The sequence below is a fragment of the Geospiza fortis genome, unplaced genomic scaffold (assembly GCF_000277835.1).
Source record: "Geospiza fortis unplaced genomic scaffold, GeoFor_1.0 scaffold162, whole genome shotgun sequence".
In the NCBI taxonomy this organism is placed as follows: domain Eukaryota; kingdom Metazoa; phylum Chordata; class Aves; order Passeriformes; family Thraupidae; genus Geospiza; species Geospiza fortis.
In genome coordinates this window covers 7680156-7686155 of record NW_005054316.1, presented here as the reverse complement: position 1 = coordinate 7686155, position 6000 = coordinate 7680156, and the positions used below count along the sequence as shown (strand labels likewise).

The following is a 6000-nucleotide window of genomic DNA, read 5'->3' as shown; positions in this document are numbered from 1 at the left end:
AAACAAAAAAAAAAAAAAAAAAAGGAAAAAAAAAAAAAAAGAAAAAATAAAAGAGGAGGAGACCCGTGAGCTACCTTCAGGCAGGCAAGCGCCTTGCAATTCAGCAGATTTCCAAGCAGCTTTCCTGTGGAAGCAGCCTGGAGGCTCAGGAATGTGGGGTCAGACAAGAGCTCAGTCACGGTGTATTCCCCGGCGGCTGCCCGGCATCGCGGCGGGCCGGCCCATGGAAAATCACCCTCTGCTTAGGCTGCATCCTGCTGTTCCACCAATGGAAAAAAATGAGCAGGAGGAGGAGGAGGGTGTGTAGCCTGCAGACAAAAATACATCCAGCCTCGCGCAGGATCTGTTTTTAGTTCCCGGCGGCTGTGCCGCGCTCTGGAGTGTTAGGCACAGTTTCCTGGCATGCCCAGGGCAGGGAGAGGCTGTGTCTGCGTGTCCCTGCTCCCGTGGCAGGCTCGGGGCAGCCGGGAGGCTGCGGGCAGCGCCCCGGGGAAGGTAAGCGGGACTGGGCACCGGGAGGGAGATGCTGGGGGAGAGCAGTCCGTTCTCTGCCTCCGGCTGCCGGGCCAGGCTTGGAGCGCTGAAAGAAAAGTGGGGAAGGACTTGGGAAGCCTCTGAAAACGGAGTGGGCTGCTGCGGTGCCAGGACTTGCAGCCCCTCTGCCGCCTCTGCCATGGGTGGCTGCACCCAAGGTGGATGGTTTTCCTCCAGAAAACAGTTCTTGGTGGTCATCTGTCAAACTCTATTGCCTGAATTGCTAAATAAACCACTGCTGGGATCATTTTACATCTCTCTGCTATGATGGGGCTGGAATTTTTTTAAGGCAAAGTATGAGAAAGTGTGTTTAATAGTACTACGGTTTCTGTTATGTTAAAGTGACTCTTCCAATACAGTGAATTGAATAATCCCTCTGAATCTTTTGTATTTTTTTATTGTTCTGTCTATTCTCAGTAATACTTAGAGTGACTTACAATAAATAGTATACCCAAGCAAGGGTGTAATGTCTGCGTAGTGTTAGAGGAAAAAAATTCAGTCAGCACTACTACCACTGCTGAACTGGGATGGTATGGAAAACCAAAGCTCCTGCATTTGCCAGAGGTAGGACCAGCACAGGTTTGATCTTTCTACGTAAATTTTTAGTACATAATTGTACACAAATAGTGAAAATGCTATGTTCTGTGGCAGACAAAATAAAAATGAGGAAAACGCCCCAAAAAATGGGGAAGCGCCTTCACTCCCTTGGTTTCTTTTTTTTTTTTCTCAGAGTGGTGATTAATTGCTTTTGCAATGCAATCAGAGTTTGCAACTTTGTGCTTGTTGCTGATGTGGTCACTGAGTTAATTTTGTACACTGGTGACTTCATTCTGGAAATCACGCATTTATTTCTCTTTAGCATGGATGATTTGTTATACAATGTATAGTAAGTTACAATTTAGAGGCAAGAGCTGGATTTCTTTTTATTTGATCACCTTCAGTGGGAAAGGGGTATCCATGTACCGTAGGTGGATGGACTCTGACTGGGGCAGTCTGTAGCTGTGCAACTTTGAAGCAATTTTTTTAGTGAGGAAACCTAATCCTCAATGTACTCTTTTTATTCTTTTAATATATGAGTAACATACTGGTACTACAGGGGCACAGGAAAGGAAGCCTTCAGCTGTGTTACTGCTGTAGAGCTCTTGGCATGCAAAAATCAAGGTCTGATTTCAATTTTCCAAGGGACTGTGTCTCAAGTTTACTTTTGGTGTCTAACTTCTAGATCCTCTGTCCTCTTCAGGAAGTTCCAGGGCTGAAGGTAGGAAAGCATTTACTTTGGAATTGACACCCTCAGGTATTTATGAATGTGTAAGCAGAGAAGTAGAAAAGACTATGCCAATTGTGGCCTGTTTTTCCCTCCTGCTTGTGGAGCAGGCAGTGTAATAGGTGACAAGCAGGGAGTTTTGCAGCCACCTGTCCCCCAGCCCCTGTCCCCCAGCCTGAAACACGCTGTTCTGCCAGTTCCTAAAGGAGGCTTTTCTCTGATGCCATGGGCGAAGAGTTGTTCCAGTAGACTTGGAATGTGTTATGCCAGAAGGAGTCTTTGTGGGCAGAATGTGTTAATGTTCCTGTCTTGGATTGTTCTCCCTTTCTGCCATTTGTTTCTCTTCCTTGGTAGGGTCTGTGTTGTTGCTTATGCTGTTGTGAACTGTGCCCTAGTCCAAAAATACCCTTTATTCTGTCTTCTCCAAAGCTGATGTTTTGGCACCTACAGTTTTGGGGGGGATATGTGTGAGGAATATCCCTGTAGCTTCCTGCTGGCTGTGCTTGTGTTTGATAGCATGAGCTGGTTGCTACTGAAACAGACAAGAAAGGAGAAGGACAAACGTTCCTGGTGGAGAATTGGGAATCTCAGTTTGACCAGAAAGCCCAAGTCTCCCCTCCTGATGTTACTGTAGGTAAAGAGGGCTGAGGTAGAGACCTCTTCAGGAGTTTATCTAAGCAAAGCCTGCAGACTTGTGCTTGGTCTCCAAAGTGCTGGGCAGTGATGCTGGAGCCCGGGCTCCTCTGCTTGGAGTATCTTGGCTCCTTTCAGGTACACCATCCTCCCCATCTGAGGCCTCAGGCTGTGAAGTCCCCTGAAAGCCCCGTGTAGTTCTGCACCAGGACCTGACAGTGTTCTTACAACCCAAGTAGGTGGAGAAGTCTTTCAGATCACTGAGTTAATTTCCCCTCCGAGGAGAGGAAATAAACCCTTAGACATATCAACTCTTTAACTACTGCAGCTACTGCATTAAGCCAAGATGTTAGCTGGTGTTCCTGGTTGGTTCTTTCTTTTTGTTTTTAAACAAGCTTAATGGCTTTTATTTAAATGGATGTGCACTTTAGCCATTGTGTATAAATTCAATAACATTTACAAATGGAGAAATTTGTTTTTCCTGCCAAAGAAAAATAAGTCCCTGGAGATTTAGATTGTATCAATCAGCACTGGTGTAATATGATAAGAATCTTCAGGCTTGATTCAGCCTTCCATATTGCACTAACTTGAAAGCTATAAAGCCTAATTCAATAAAGCTGCCAGAGTCTTGGACCTAGAGTGATGGGTTGAGCAAAAGAAGGGATCACGTCCCAGGTATGGGATGTTTAATTCTGATGTGGTATAAATGTGAAGCACTGTAGATCTATTAGAATTAATGTTATTTTAAGAGAAGAAACCAGAAAAGGAGAGTATCCCTTTCTTGCTTAAACTGTGAAATTAAAAGTCCATCTGCAATGTAGGTATGATTCACAACACAAAAAGAAGTGTTTAGGCTCAAAAAGGCTACTTAGGTTTAATGAGAAAAACAAATTAATTTGATGTGGAAGCCACCAAACAGTTCCTGATACAGGAAACTAGAACTCTATAGAAACAAATGAGTGAGTGAGGAATTCTGGCTTCAAGTTGAATTTTTAAGGCAAAATAGTCGTACTTTTTTTTAATACAGGCATGCTTGTGGTGTTTTAGTTATTCATTCTTTGAATACAGTGGTATATAATGCAAAGTATCCTGCCAAGAATACTGTGGCATAATTATTATGGTATATTTTTATAATAGGAATGTGACTGAGATTGCAGGAATAAGAAATCTGCTTCTGATTTGTGGAAGCATGTGACCAGAGTGTGTAGTTTGAAAAAATACAGTAAATTGTTTCCAGTAAGAAACTCCACATTTAATCCAGCTAGAGTGTTGTGCTAACCTGCCCCCCTCATTAATTTCACATATCGGTCCATAGACAGCCATGCAGGAAGAGGAGGGCAGGTTCACATTCTAGCATTTTGTATTACTTTCATATTAAAAACCAAAGTAGATTAAAAGTTAATTAAAGCTTCAAACCTGTAATTCTGTATCCCTGTAAGAATTCACAAAGCCCAGTGATTCTTTGGAAAACTTATGGGCATGTTAAGTTAGTTATATACAATCTCAAAGACTTTGTAAGGCATTTAAAATGGGCGGTGTTGTAACTGTTAGGTGACAGAGGATGTAAAAGTCGTTTGAAAGAAAATACAGGATTTGCTCAGGCAATTCAAACAAAAAATAACACAAAAAGCTTTTCCTGATGTAAAATACCACTAGTGTAACTGCTGTACATCAAACCCGCAACATTTCTAACTCGGTCCTCTGTTAAAAGAAAACAAATCGGTAATTTCTTATAAATCAGGGGATTTTCTGTTTAGTTTTTATTGTTCTGAAAAAGTTTCTCATTCTCCATTATCCCAGCTGCTCTAGTTCTGATGACAGTCTCCTGGAGTGCACTTAGGAGCTGTGCACTGAGAGCAGCTGCTCATGTAAGGACCCGGGTGCTGCCTTTTCTCCTCTCTGTGCCTCCCCACTCCATGTGCACAGTCCATAGATGACCACGCTGGCCCCACTCCGTGGCTGGGAGCCCTTGCCTGCCCTTGTAGAAATGAGGGCTTTAAACACAGCAGAAAGCACGTGACTCCTCTTGCTTCATCACTAGAGAGTTGTTGGTGAGATGTACTCTACCCTCAAAGGCCCTTTCTTAAGGGCCTTTTTGTCACTGCAGAGTGAGTTGAAGTTCTGCCTTTCTTTGGCAGATGCTTATGCTTGGGTAGGTGGCTGTGAGGAATACCCAGTGGCAGGTATTCCGGGACTGGTCCTATCCTGTCTTGAAAGGAACTGGAGTGGTGCAGGCAACAATCCTCCTGTTAGTGAAGAAAGTCTGAGGAGTTTGTGATGTGTGCTTGTTGCTTAAGCTATAAGTAAAATAAAATACTTGGTTCGTTTATTTATTTATTTATTTCCTCAAAGAAGGATTTTCTTAAAAAGTTAAAACTGTGTTCTGCTGTGTCGTTGTGAAGAACTGAGAAGATGGAGGTTGTTCTCGTCTCCCAGGTAACAAGTGACAGGACCAAAGGAAATGGCCTCAAGTTGTACCATGTGCAGCATTATATTAGACATTAGAAAAAATAATAAATCTTCACATGAAAGGGTGAGTCAGGCATAGGATTAGGCTGCCCAGGGAGTGGTGGAATCACCATCCCTGGAAGGGTTCAAAAGGCATGTGGATGTGACACTATGGATAAGGGGTGACCTGGCCATGCTGGGTTAAGATGATCTTAGAGACCATTTCCAAACTTAAGGATCCTATGATTCTGTGTAGGATCTTATTTTATAGGGATGAGACAGCTAGCTCTAGGTCTTACCTCTTTCTTAGATCTTAATCTAGCTCACCTTTCAAATGCTTTTTACTTCTTAATGATAGGAGGTTTTAAATTTAATCTCGTCTGCTGTGCATGACAAGTTTTGTTCTTGGTAATGCTGAAGACTCTCTTGAGTTCCTGAGTTTTTAAATGAGCACTAATTCAGTGGTGCCAATTTGATGCCATGATGTTAGCCTCATCTGCACTCATCCATACTTTATTTTATTTTATTTTATTTTATTTTATTTTATTTTATTTTATTTTATTTTTTTGTATTGTTTTGTATTTTATTTTTTACTGCTTTTGCCACTCTGACACAGATGATATGTTTAGTAAAGAGGGATTCAACTTCCCTGTAACTCTTCAGTAGATTTTTTGGAGAAGCTTCAGCGGAGGTAAGTGGTTTGTAGACCACTTATTTTTTATCTGCCAGCGAAGATTTGTTTTCACCAGCCACCCAGAGGAATAAAGGCATCAAAATACATCAGAGAGTTAGCTTTGGTACATGTGTTTGTCTCACGAGGGTTAACTTTGTGATCCAGAGTAAAGTTTAGCATTGCTAGGGTTGACTTTAGTTGAGTTCTTTCAACATCCAAGGTGGTGGGACTGGGACAATCTCAGTAAAGCAAATCTGCTGAGCCTCCCCAGGAAGGTGCTACCACAACCTCTTGCCTTTTTATGGCCCCTGTCCAATGCTGACTGTGGTGGTGGAGCATTCAGCCTACTGACAGCTTCCCATCTGGAAGCTTGCCATTTTCTGGCCTGTAGTTTTAGAGAGTCTCAGCCTAGTTAGTGTGACTGTATGGGAAGCAGATGGCTCACAGT

General features: G+C 42.8%; 1 protein-coding gene across 5 annotated transcripts in view; it reads left to right on the top strand.

Moving 5' to 3' along the window:
- Positions 1-6000, top strand: part of TIAM2 (TIAM Rac1 associated GEF 2) — a 135721-nt gene that overhangs the window by 38658 nt on the left and 91063 nt on the right. The window contains exon 1 of one of the 5 annotated variants that reach the window (XM_031056296.1): positions 160-495. The exons of the other annotated variants lie outside the window; for them this stretch is intronic. The gene's annotated coding sequence lies outside the window, so the exon portion shown is untranslated. Of the gene's footprint in view, positions 1-159; positions 496-6000 lie in introns of those variants that run through there. 5 annotated transcript variants of the gene reach the window in all.